The 14,241-nt window shown below is 43.0% G+C and overlaps 1 pseudogene; it reads right to left on the bottom strand.

The window, feature by feature from the left end:
- Positions 1–3,582: 3,582 nt before the first annotated feature.
- Positions 3,583–14,241, bottom strand: part of LOC111966907 (rho guanine nucleotide exchange factor 10-like protein) — a 38,923-nt pseudogene continuing 28,264 nt past the window's right edge.

Genomic DNA, 14,241 nt, shown 5'->3' with positions numbered 1-14,241 from the left:
CTAACTAGAAACCGTGGATAGATGGCAGCATTTGTGCAAAACTGAAAGTGCGAACCACTGCATTTAAACATGGATAGGTGACTGGGAATATGGAAGAATACAGAGTAGTCATTCCCTCCGTAAGGCAATCAAACAGGCAAAACGTCAGTATAGAGACAAAATGTCACAATGCAACAGCTCAGACACGAGACGAATGTGGCAGGGTCTACAGACAATCATGGACTGCAAAAGGAAAACCAGCCACGTTGCGGACACCAACGTCTTGCTTCCGGACAAGCTTTACACGTTCTTTGCCCACTTTGAAGATAACACAGTACCATCGACGCGGCCCGCTCTCCTTCTCCGTGGCCGACATGAGTAAGACATTTAAACGTGTTAACCCTCGCAAGGCTACCGGCTCAGACGACATCCCTAGCCGTGTCCTCAGAGCATGCGCAGACCAGCTGGCAGGTGTGTTTACAGACGTATTCAATCTCTCCCTCTCCCAGTCTGCTGTCCCCACATGCTTCAAGATGGCCACCATTGTTCATGTACATAAGAATGCAAAGGTAACTGAACTAAATGACTATTGTCCCGTAGCACTCACCTCTGTCATCATGAAGTGCTTTGAGAGACTAGTCAAGGATCATATCACCTCCATCTTACCTGTCACCCACAATGACATCCTGTCGGGCTGTATCACCGCCTGGTACGGCAACTGCACCGCCCACAACCGCGCAATGCATCACCGGGGGAAAACTACCTGCCCTCCAGGACACCTACAGCACCCGATGTCACAGGAAGGCCAAAAAGATCAAGGACAACAACCACCCGAGCCACTGCCTGTTCACCACGCTATCATCCAGAAGGTGAAGTCAGTACAGGTGCATCAAAGCTGGAACCGAGAGACTGAAAAACAGCTTCTAGCTCAAGGCCATCAGACTGCTAAATAGCCATCACTAGCACAGAGAGGATGCTGCCTAAATACACAAACTTGAAATCATTGGCCACTTTAACAAATGGAACACTTGTCGCTTTAATAATGTCACTTTAATAATGTTTACATTTCTTGCATTGCTCATCTCATATGTATATGCTGTATTCTATACTATATCTTAGTCTATGCTGCTCTGCCATTGCTCATCCTTATATTTATATATTCTTAATTCCATTCCTTTACTTAGATTTGTGTGTATTGGGTGTATTTACATTACATTACACATTTACATTTAAGTCATTTAGCAGACGCTCTTATCCAGAGCGACTTACAAATTGGAAAGTTCATACATATTCATCCTGGTCCCCCCGTGGGGAATGAACCCACAACCCTGGCGTTGCAAGCGCCATGCTCTACCAACTGAGCCACACGGGACTACGTATGTTGTGAAATTGTTAGATATTACTTGTTAGATATTGCTGCACTGTTGGAACTAGAARCACAAGCATTTCGCTAYACCCGCAATAACATCTGCTAAACATGTGTATGTGACCAATGAAATGTGATTTTTAAAATTTGATTTGGTTGATTGATTGGTTTTATTAGAAAGTTATAACTCAATACAGCCAGTCACACCAACGCAACGGGAGGACCTCGATGCCACCGGATGCCAGATTTAATGCGCAAACGTTGGTTGTGTCTTTGCCAAGCCTGACTTGTAATTTTGGGGATGTCCTTCAGTTTGGGCACGGGCAGGGTGACGATGATGCCCTGGGCAGTGCCCACCCACAGCAGCCCCTGGCAGATGAGTAGGCTGGTGACCCGGACGCTGCCCTGCTGACCTGCAAGAGAGACACAACCACCATTCTGTCACTTCCTTCTGTTCATGTCAACGTTGCAGCTTCCCACTTCCACATCCAACCTTAGCCTCTATGAATACATATGATCAATAGGGGAAAAAATACACGTAGCCTTACATAGGGCAATGTGAACCTATTACCTGATTGTTCATACCTGTATACAATTATTTTAGACCTACACAAGTGTCTAGGGGGTGGATTTGAATAATGTAAGTGAAAAAAAGTAGTCGGTGACCTGTGACCTTCTACACTGTACTTGCCTGGGCTGAGGAATATGGAGCGTGTGGAGATATTGATCACGTGTAGGTGCTCTAGGTACGCCTCGAACCTCAGAGAGAGGGGGGGGGTGAATGAGTAAGACAGAGTGAGTGAGTGAGTGAGTGAGTGAGTGAGTGAGTGAGTGAGTGAGTGAGTGAGTGAGTGAGTGAGTGAGTGAGTGAGTGAGTGAGTGAAAGGGTGAGTGAAAGGGTGAGTGAGTGAATGAGTGAGTGAGTGAGTGAGTGAGTGATAGAGTGAGTGATAGAGTGATAGAGTGAGTGATAKAGTGAGTGAGTGATAGAGTGAGTGAGAAAGAGAGGTGTTATGATTGAGAGACGGAGAGGAGAGGTTGTGTGAGGTTGTCAATGCATGTGTCCTCTTTATACTAGCTACAGTATCATACAGTATTAAAACCTATCCTTTCCAGGGTCATATAGGCCTTTTCTCATTTGGGCAAAAGTCTGTCCTCCATCCTCTCTTCTCCGTCCTCTCTCCTCTGTGATCCGGAAACCGATAAGTGGTCGAGGAGTGTGTCAATTCGTTAGTAGGCAAACGAAAGATGGTCCTCCCCTCCTCGATAGCCTCCTTTTGGCAAAGAAGCACAAGCGTATCCTACCGCAGATCCTACCGCAGAAGTTTTATTGTCGGAGGAGAAAAGCATGCACACATTTAAAAACAATATGTTACTTGTCCTTTTATCTATGAAATGTCTTGCACAACTAACCTAATTAGTTTTCATCACTTTACACATTTATTTTGGGATCCACCCCTGTAAACGTAATTTGCCTGATGACGCGAGTGGAGAAGAAGCTTCTCATTTCATACAAGCGCATTTTCGTCCACGTTCACTCTCCTTGATTACCTTTGACCTTTTTCAAAAGGAGGCGAGAGAGGACAGAGGAGAGAGGACGAAGGAATTGAGCAAATTGAATTGAGAAAAGGCCATTGTCTCTATTCTTTTCCTATCCCTCCCTCTTTCCTTCAGCCCTGTGTAAATGAGGGTGTATAGAAGGATGTGTTTTGCTCACCTGGAGGAGGAAGCTGGAGCCCTGGATGACGGTGACGAAGTTGGCACAACTGGCTCACAAAGTGTTCTCCAGGATTAGGGGGGTGCGGATGGGGCCACTGCCCACAGTCACATCTGCTTTAGAGAGTGCTAAATCGTGGCAATTGATGGTTACAATTGAGATCACCTGTGCGGGTGAGTTTAGCACCCAAAGCACACACATCCCTAGGTCGCTCCTTTTTTCAGTTCGCCGCAGCTAGCGACTGGAACGAGCTGCAAAAAACACTCAAACTGGACTACTTTATCTCCATCTCTTCATTCAAAGACTCAATCATGGACACTCTTACTGACAGTTGTGGCTGCTTCACGTGATGTATTGTTTTCTCTACCTTCTTGCCCTTTGTACTGTTTTCTGTGCCCAATAATATTTGTACCATGTTTTGTGCTGCTACCATGTTGTTGTCATGTTGTGTTGCTACAATGCTATGTTGTTGTCTTAGGTCTCTCTTTATTCTTTATGTAGTGTTGGGATGTCTGTCTTGTCGTGATGTGTGTTTTGTCCTATATTTAAAAAACTAAACTAAAACAATTATCTCAGCCCCTGTCCCGCCTTTTGGCTTCTGGTAGTCCGTCATTGTAAATAAGAATTTGTTATATAACGAGAGATTACCTTGTGTTAGTACGCTGGCCAATGCTCATTGCAATAGACCCATCCTGTTCATTTTTATGTTTTTTTGTAACCTGTAATTGATTACCTTGATTATACGAGAAAATGGCTGTGATATAAGATATGACTGTATGATTATACAGTTGGTTCGCAGTCTCACCTCCACTCTTCCGAGTGTAAACGGCAACTTTTCCATTCCCCAGCCCAGCGAACAGGACAGAGGCAGAGTGTTTCAGGCACAGAACTGGACAACTGTCTGGGTGGGARAAGGTCAGAAGGCACTGGGTGGCAGTTTCCACACTAAAATACACACGGATCCTGGGAAATGGAGTTAATGAGAAATAGGGTGACCTCAAGGGCATTTAAATATTAGGTACATGACAATGACAATAACATGAGCAAACATAAATTCTACTGATAGAGTTGTGTGTGGCTACTTGGGCTGCTACGTTCCGGTTTCTACTAGCAGTGCTACAGACAATACATGCCACAATGAGCTGAATGCTTAATGTTAAGTCYGACACGTTTTTTTCTGATTTGTTGGTTCCTTGATGGGGAATAGTGGATAAACAAATCCATAAGGTGCAGCATAAAAAATTCTGCCATTTTTGTTTGTACTACAGTGTACATGATGACTCACTAACCATCCTGCAGGCCTACACAGATGGTGTTGCCAGAGCTGGCTGTGTTCTTTGCAGCAGCGTCTGAATCCTCTTCCTCTTCGGTGGGACAGGGCTCCATCATGTGGTCCAGAAACAGGACTGGCAACCCCAGCTGGATGGGCTTGACCGTGTGTGGCGTGGACCGGTTCAGAGAGAAGATTTCCACTTGACCGTGGTTGCGGTCACCTCCACTGGCCACCTGGTCATTACAGATAGAGGCTGTTAATGTGTCGACCAGCTATTGATCACAGGTCTTATTCGTGACACTAGACCCTCTGAGCTAAAGAGCTAAAGCTAAGGCCTAGGTTACTGTATCACATGAACCAACATAGCTCATTGAACCACCTTCATTACACTTCCTACCACTAACCTAACATCCTCCTCTCCGCAGCTCAGTTCAGTCCTGGAATCTATTTACAGTTTGCAGTGTTTACCCAGAGACAGCCCTGCGGTAGAGATGTGCTGGCTGCAGAGAAGCCCAGCAGGGCACAACGGACCGGGTGGTGAAGGGCCGTCTTCAGCTACAGACAACAAAACAAATGCTCAGTTTTACCCAGAGACCTACTGTAATCACTACTCAGTTATAGCAAAGAGGATTGGAGATGAGTAGTAAGTGTCTTTGGTTATATGGATATAGGTGGTATTCTACATTATAGGCAATATATTGCATATTACAGCTGCATTTTCATTTCTTATTTTGTTGGTTACCAGAATGTTCCTTTGCCTCAATACAGATGTTGAATAATGACCTGAGGAAATGGTTTTCCTTTAAAATTATTAGAACGTCTCTGCAACATCCCGCTTGACTTCATGTTCAGAGGACAGAGTATTTGAGAGTATTTTGAGTATGCATCCAATGCTCTAATAAATCCAAAATGGTTACCAATTCCATATTCCAGGACAAGTAAAAAATAATCTCACACAGGAATGGTGCTTTCAAGACAACTAGGAACTGGAAAAAAACGAGGTCATATAATGACGTCAGTGATCTTCAGGTCGGAAAGTCAGAGCTCTAGAAARATTACCACGTTTCCGACATTGGAATTTTCGAGTTGGATGTCCGTTCAAAACWATTTTTCCCAGTCGGAGCTAGTTTTTTGTGAGTTCCCAGTTGTCTTGAACGCACTTAAGTTGGAAGTCGATTTCCGAGTTCCAAGTTGTAAATAATGATCTTCTGAAATGACTTTGTCAAACCAACAAAATAACTAGGGCTTTACAATAATGGTGAAAACTTCATGTTGCGGTTAACCGTCTACTGCAGTGGGCTAAATCAGGGTCACACAGAGTGTTTCTTGGTAGTCCTGAATAAATCTACTTTGAAACAAAATGATCTACACATGGTTTATGGGCTTAAAAAAAAGAAGACACCTGTACCATGTCAGATATAGATGTTGAGTTTGCATCCCAATAYTACATCACAGAAGACTGAAATATAACAAAACTGTTTGACGTAGAAACACTAGACTGTCGGAGTAAAAAAAACAATAACGTTAATTGTGAAAAATATTCATAACATTCCMCCCATKAGGCCAGTAGGTCATTTGACTGCAGGAAATGGCTACGTGGGTTAAAGTTTTCCGAAAGGTCATAGAGAGCGCACAGAGGGACATGTCAAAATGTTGGATTTTAGCACTTTAGCAGACTTTTCCATGTGGTCTATATTAAAGGGCACTTTATTTAATATAACAGGCTTTWAAAAAATATAACATTGCTGCACAATTTCTATCAAAGGGATGCAAAAGGGACTCATTTCGTGGAACGACCCTACACTCTGGGTAGCAGATTGTTTTGTGGAATACTTGAATTGAAACATGCATTTATATTCRCAGAAAAAGACAAATGAGATTTCCGATGAGGTTTGATGGGACGAGGCCGATGGTATTAGACGAACAGGGATAACAACACAGACATAGTGGGGTTGAGCTGCAATATGATTACACACACTCACACACTCTGGGTATCAGTCAGAATGAAGACGTATAAAGAGCTTGGTCACACTACTAAGCTACATATGGATGAAAATTGGAACATTTTAGATCAAACACAGGGACAAGTTCATCATCTCCAAGCACCCTGCAGTGGTCCGCCGTCTCCAGGTGACTGGCCTCTGCCACTGCTTCTGCATTTCCATACAAATTGTGTAAATGTATTTTCCTTTGAGTTTGCCATCCATCACACACAATTTCTCCTTTCAGAGACGGAGGCATCTGAATTTCAAATAGTTAAGATGAAGGGAATAGTGGTGTCCAGTATGTAAGAGTTCGGAGGAGCGGAGGGAGATGGAAAGAACACTGGGTTCCATCCAAAATGGCAYCCTATTCCCAATATAGTGCACTACATTTGACCAGAGCCAGCATAGGGTAGTACACTATACGGGAATACAGTGACATTTTGGACGCAGGCTGGTCTGTGATTTACTGTTTACTTGTAATGTATGCAGGAATATGTATGCAGGAATATGTATGCAGGAATATTTGTGGGACATGGGCCATCAGCCTTTCAATCTCAATTTGGAAAGATTAATTTGAATACCATCCAGCATTTGCCTCGCTTTATGGATTATCTTCAGGACTCAATGGCCTCAGCCGAGTCACCAGAAATAAGGTGCTTACCCTTTGATCTCTCCGCCATCCCTAGACACAGAGACTGTGAAAGAGGGGAAACTGAGAGAGAGTGTGTTGATACGGTATCAGCAGTATAGGTGTTGAAAGGGGGAGAAACACAGATTATCACTACATCTGACAAATGACATGACTCCAGATTGAAACAAGCCATGTCATTCATTTTGTGGGACTTCCGAGGCTGTGGGGGATTTCACTTTGCTCAAACAATGAGAGAGAATAATGATAGTATCCCATCTCCTCTACAGGACACACGTAAGCATGCATGAATGCATGAGGGCACACACACAGGCTTACTTTCACTTGACAGAAGGTTTCCTTTCATCTTAACTGCATTATTCTATTATAATGAGTTAGTTTTGCACATTCACAGAGCCAACAGTGCATATTTGATATCCTCTTCAACATCCTTTGTTACTTTAACCCTGCCAGGCAAACTAAGGTGGTGTGTTAGCATGGCATAATAGCAGTGTAGTACTGGAAGAGCACATTATATCTTTCATCTTAACATACCTGCCTTTTACTTAGTAATGAGCTATTTTGTAACAGCTTGAAATACTGCTTTAGGTTATAGTGCTATTTTTTGCCCCTCGGGGATATGTGTAGGTAAGACCAAGGTCCCGTATCATTATACCAATGATGTTATAGATGAACTCAACTCAACAATGTTGAATTATAATAAACCCACTGGGCAAAAACTGGTTGACACAATGTCGTTTCCAACATGGAAAACTGATTGGATTTGTAAAAAGTCCTCAACGTAAGGGAATTTCATAATTGGTAAAATGACGCTTATGCCCAATATCAGACGTTGTAAAAAAAAAAAAAAAAAAAAAAAATTATATACATATATTCATATACAGTGCATTCGTAAAATATTCAGACCCCTTGACTTTTTCCACAATGTGTAATCTTTTTTTGCAAATTTCTTAAAAATAAAAACAGAAATACCTTATTTACATAAGTATTCAGACCCTTTGCTATGAGACTCGAAATTGAGCTCAGATGCATCCTGTTTCCATTGATCATCCTTGAGATGTTTCTAYAACTTGATTGCAGTCCACCTGTTGTAGATTCAGTTGATTGGACATGATTTTGAAAATGCACACACCTGTCTATATGAGGTCCCACAGTTGACAGTGCAGGTCAGAGCAAAAACCAAACCATGAGGTCGAAGGAATTGACCGTAGAGCTCCAAGACAGGATTGTGTCAAGGCACAGACCTGGGGAAGTGTACCATAACATTTCTGGAGCATTGAAGAATACAGTGGCCTCCATCATTCTTAAATGGAAGAAGTTTGGAACCACCAAGGCTCTTCCTAGAGCTGGCCACCCGGCCAAACTGAGCAATCGGGGGAGAAGAGCGAAAAACCCCAAATATAGGTGTGCCGAGCTTGTAGTGTCATACCCAAGAAGAATTGAGTCTGTAATCGTTGTCAAAGGTGCATCAACAAAGTACTCAGTAAAGGGTCTGAAATCTTATGTAAATGTGAGTTTTTTTTATTTTTAATACATTTGCAAAGATTTCTAGAAAACAGTTTTTGCTTTGTCATTATGGGGTATTGTGTGTAGATTGATGAGGGAAAAATACAATTTAAGTCATTTTAGAATAAGGCTTTAACGTAACAAAATGTGGAAAAAGTCAAGGGGTTTGAATACTTTCCGAATGCACTGTTATATATATATATATATATATATAGTGCAAGAAATAACAAAGGGTATTATTTTTATATATATATATCTCAGGAGGTTGGTGGCACCTTAATTGGGAAGAACGTGCTCGTGGTAATGACTGGAGCGGAATCAGTGGAATGGTATCAAATACATCAAACACATGGTTTCCAGGTGTTTAATGCCATTCCATTTGTGCCTGTAAGTTGCTCTGAATAAGAGCGTCTGCTAAATTACAAGAAATGGCAATGTAAAAAATGTTCCTCTGGTAATTTCGTGGTCTGTTAGATGAGCAAGGACTGCTATTCTCCTCATGTGAGTGAAGGATTCCATTTTCTTTATCAAACAGCTTCTTCTTATCAGTCAATTTGGATGACTTGTCCAGCTCAGCTGCCAGGAAATGTTAGAGATATAGACACTGACTGAACGAGATGTAACCTGCTAATCATAGCCTGCGACACACAAAGAATCCCAGTCACACTCCTCTAATTGCCAATTATTCAATTTTTTTCTGATTCCCCGGTTGATTGAAGCCAAGGCCTGCTACATCGTCTGCTCTCTGTTCAAGCGCAAATCCACCAATGTACCAGATACCTTCAGAGGAACTCAAACTTAATTTCTCACTTTACTTTATTACAGTGTCATCTGACCCAAATTGTTTTCTTCATAAAACCACAAAACAGATATTTCTGTTGTCTGCGATCGGTTTCCTACTCTCTTAAAAATGTCTTCTTAATAGGGGGCGCCATTTTCACTTTGGGATAAAATAGTGCCCAAATTAAACGGCCTCGTACTCTGTTCTAGATCATATGATATGCATATTATTATTACTATTGGATAGAAAACACTCTGAAGTTTCTAAAACTGTTTGAATTATATCTGTGAGTAAAACAGAACTCATTTGACAGGCAAACTTCCAAACAGGAAGTGAAAATCCTGAAATGGGTCTCTGTGAAAGGCATTGCCTATTCAATTGTCTTTTATTTATGGATCTGTATGCACTTCATACGCCTTCCACTAGATGTCAACAGGCTGTAGAACGTGGAATGAAGTCTCTAGCYTTTTCTGGGACCGGATGGGACTCGTTGGAGTGAGAGGTCAGCCATATTGGTAGTACCTGGCTACGCACTWGGGTTTGTCAYATCGTTTTCTGCAATRMGTTAGGTAGACACGAAGAAATGCTCCGTCTGGGACGTTATTGGATTGATTTCTGAAAAACATCCTAAAGATGGATTATCAACTGAGTTTGACCAGTTTATTCGACTATTATTATGACTTTTTGAATTTTTCGTTCATGCATAAAATCTTCATGGACACGTGAGCTCCACTATGCTAGCCAAAGTTGCTAATTCGACAGAAGAAATGGACATTCTAAAACAAAACAACGATTTATTGTGGAAATAGGACTCCTTGCACTGCATTCTGATGAAAGATCATCAAAGGTAAGGGAATATTTATGATGTTATTTCGTATTATTGTGGACTCTTTGGACTCCAACATGGCGGAGAATGGCTGAGCGCTGTCTCAGATTATTGCATGCTGTGCTTTGTACTAAAGTTATTTTTTTTWATCTAACACAGCGGTTGCATTAAGAACCAGTGTATCTTTAATTATATATGCAACTTGTATTTTTCAGCAAAGTTTATGATGAGTTTTTCTGTTAGATTACGTGGCTGTCTAAAATTTCTCCGGACATTTTGGTGCTATTTGTGACCATGGCTGCGTTGTAAAACCCAGATTTGTAGCTATAAATATGCACATTTTCGAACAAAACATAAATGTATTGTATAACATGATGTCATAAGACTGTCATCTGATGAAGTTGTTCAAAGGTTAGTGATTAATTTTATCTCTATTTGTGGGTTTTGTGAAAGCTATCTTTACGGTGAAAAAATGGCATTGTGTTTTGGGCTATTGTGGTGAGCAAACATAAATATATGTTGTGTTTTCACTGTAAAACATTTTAAAAATCAGACATGTTGGCTGGATTCACAAGATGTTTATCTTTCATTTGCTGTATTGGACTTGTGATTTCATGAAATTATATTATATGATATTCCCTGTGGCGCTAGGCTAGGCTATGCTAGTCAGCGTTTCTGATGAGGAGGATCCCGGATCCGGGAGGTGGGGTCGGTAGAGGTTAAATGGCATAATTTTGCTGTCAAAATATGTCCACTCCACCACTGAGCTTCCTCACAGCTATAGCTGCTTACCTTTAGGTCTTGAGTTTTTGGGGAAAATATGGGGAGTAGTCAGGCTAGAAAGGGACACCAGAATGGAGGTCTAGTCTTCACATCATCCTCCGCACATACCCAGCCCGGCGTGTTCTCTTCCCCTTGGTCAAAAGAGATACGTTTAGCTGTACACCTCTACAACATCCATCAGTGGGCAAAACATATACGATGACCAATATGCGACAAAGCTTTAATGTGTATTAGGTCTGTATTAGGAGTAGGCTAGCTAAGCTCGTAGGCTAGCTATACTGTTAAAGATTCACCCAGGACATCTTGCTGAGGGGACTGGCGCTGTTGAAAAACCATTAAACTGACCGGCCGTCCAGATCTGAGGGACAATAAAATAAATGCATTAACATATAGGCATACAGGCTCACACGTGTCTGCAAACAGACATAGACAATCACAAGCAAGAATGGTGCAGATGGGAATGGAGAGGGGCTTTATGAACATCCAGACTACACTCCCTGACCTAGCCCTGACCCTGCATTCTAGGGCTATGAGCTAGTGGATAATGTTGCTCATGCTGGACCTTGAATTGCTTTAGTAGAGAATGAGTTTCCATCAGAAACATGAAAAAAAGCACTAACTGCCTATTTGGCATTTAATTGACTGGCTGTAGTTGTAAAGGGCACCAATATTCCAATAATAAACCACACAGGATTAAACTAGCCACAGCTTGGCAGTTGACTAAGAATGTGCCAGTCCATGCCACCCACTCCAAGCTGCCCTGCCATCTGCTACTCACCTAACCAAGGGAGGTCCCAAAGACCAACCACCCATGCACACACACATAGTAACACAAGGAATAAATACACAATGAGTAACGCTAGCTTGGCTACATACATGGGGTAACAGTACTGAGTCGATGTTCAGGGATACGAGGAAATTGAGGGACATATGTAGATATAGGTAGGAGTAAAGTGACTAGGCAACAGGATAGATAGACAGTAGCAGCAGCGTATATGATGAGTGTGAAAGTGTGTGTGTGGCGAATGTGTGCCTGTGTGTATGTGTTATATGTGAGTGAGAGTGTGTGTGTGTGTGTGTGTGTGTATGTGTTGGCGTGTCAGTGTAAGTGTGTAGTGTGGGTGCATAGAGTCAAAAAGAGTTAGTGCAAAAAGGGTCAATGCAGATAGTCCTGATAGCTATTTAGTTAGTTATTTAGCAGTCTTATGGTTTGGGAGTAGAAGCTGTTCAAGAGCCTTTTGATCGTAGACTTGGCGCTCCGGTACCATTTGCCTTGCAGTAGCAGAGAGAACAGTACATTTTTGACTTCCTCTGACACCGGCTGGTATAGAGGTCCTGGATGGCAGGGAATTCGGCCCCAGTGATGTACTGGGTTATACACACTAACCTCTGTAGCGTCTTGCGGTCGAATGCCAAGCAGTTGCCATGCCAAGTGGTGATGTAGCCAGTCAAGATGCTCTCAATGGTACAGCTGTATAACTTTTTGTGGATCTGAGAGCCCATGCCAAATATTTTCAGCCTCTTGAGGGGGAAGAGGCATTGTTGTACCATCTTCACGACTGTGTTGGTATGTTTGGATCAAGATAGGTCCTTAGCGATGTGGACACAGAGGAACTTGAAGGTCCACTACAGCAAAATGTCAATGTGAATGGGGGCGTGTTTGGCCCTCCGTTTCCTGTAGTCCACGTTAAGCTCCTTTGTCTTGCCCAAGTTGAGGGAGAGGTTGTTGTGCTGGCACCACACTGCCAGGTCTCTGACCTGGTCCCTAAAGGGGTGTCTCATTGTTATTGGTGATCAGGCCCACCACCGTTGTGTCAAACTTGATGATGGTGTTAGAGTTGTGCGAGGTCACGCTGTCGTGGGTGAACAGGGAGTACAGGAACAGACTTAGCACGCACCCCTGAGTGGCCCCCATGTTGAGGATCAGAATGGAAGATGTGTTGTTGCTTACCTTCACCACCTGGGGGTGGCCCGTCAGGAAGTCCAGGATCCAGTTGTAAAGGGAGGTGTTCAGTCCCAGGGACCTTTGCTCATTGATGTGCTTGGAGAGCACTATGGTGTTATGTACGCTGAGCTGTAGTCAATGAACAGCATTCTCATGTAGGTGCTCCCTTTGTCCAGGTGGGAAAGGGTAGTGTGGAGTGGAGTGCAATAGAGATTGCGTCATCTGTGGATTTGCATGGGCAGTATGCAAATTGAAGTGGGCCCAGGGTCTCTGGGATGATGGTGTTGTTGTGAGCCATGATCAGCCTTTCAAAGAATTTCATAGCTACAGATGTGAGCGCTATGGGGCGGTAGTCATTTAGACAAGTTACTTTGGTGTTCTTGAGCACAGGGTTGAAACATGTAGGTATTACAGACTGGGTCAGGGAAAGGTTGAAAATGTCAGAGAAGACACTTGCTAGCTGGTCAGCGCATGCGGTGAGTATGCGTCCTGGTAATCCGTCTGGCCCTGTGGCCTTGTCAATGTTAACCTGTTTAAAGGTCTTCCTCACATCGGATACGGAGAGCGGGATCACACASTCGTCCAGAACAGCTGATGCTCTCATGCATGGTTCAGTGTTACTTGCCTCGAAGCAAGCATAGAAGGCATTTAGCTTGTCTAGTAGGCTCGCGTCAGTGGGAAGCTCTTGGCTGGGTTTCCCTTTGTAATTCGTGATAGTTTGCAAGCCCTGCCACATCCGATGAGCGTCAGAGCCGGCGTAGTAGGATTCTAGGATTAGTAAGTTTATTTGTCAAGTGCGCCGGATACAACAGGTGTCGACCTTACAGTGAAATACTTACTTACAGGCCCTAGCCAACAGTGTGATTTTTAAGTAAAAAATTGGTATTAGGTGAACAATAGATAAGTAAAGAAATAAATACAACAGTAAAAAGACAGTGAAAATAACAGTAGCGAGGCTATATACAGTAGCGAAGCTATATACAGTCACCAGTTAGTCGGGCTAATTGAGGTAGTATGTTCATGTAGGTATGGTTAGAGTGACTATGCATATATGATAAACAAAGAGTAGCAGTAGCGTAAAAGAGGGGTTGGGGGGGACAATGCAAATAATCTGGGTAGCCATTTGATTACTTGTTCAGGAGTCTTATGGCTTGGGGGTAAAAACTGTTGAGACGCCTTTTGGTCCTAGACTTGGCGCTCCGGTACCGCTTGCCATGCGGTAGTAGAGAGAACATTCTATGACTGGGGTGGCTGGGGTCTTTGACAATTTTTAGGGCCTTCCTCTGACACCACCTGGTGTAGAGGCCCTGGATGGCAGGCAGCTTATCCCCAGTGATGTACTGGGCCGTAGGCACTACCCTCTGTAGTGTCTTGTGGTCGGAGGCCGAGCAGTTGCCGTACCAGGCAGTGATGCAACCAGTCAGGATGCTC

The sequence above is a fragment of the Salvelinus sp. IW2-2015 genome, linkage group LG7, assembly GCF_002910315.2.
Source record: "Salvelinus sp. IW2-2015 linkage group LG7, ASM291031v2, whole genome shotgun sequence".
NCBI lineage: Eukaryota > Metazoa > Chordata > Actinopteri > Salmoniformes > Salmonidae > Salvelinus > Salvelinus sp. IW2-2015.
Note: the sequence above shows the minus strand (reverse complement) of the source record. Positions and strands in the feature narration are given on the sequence as shown.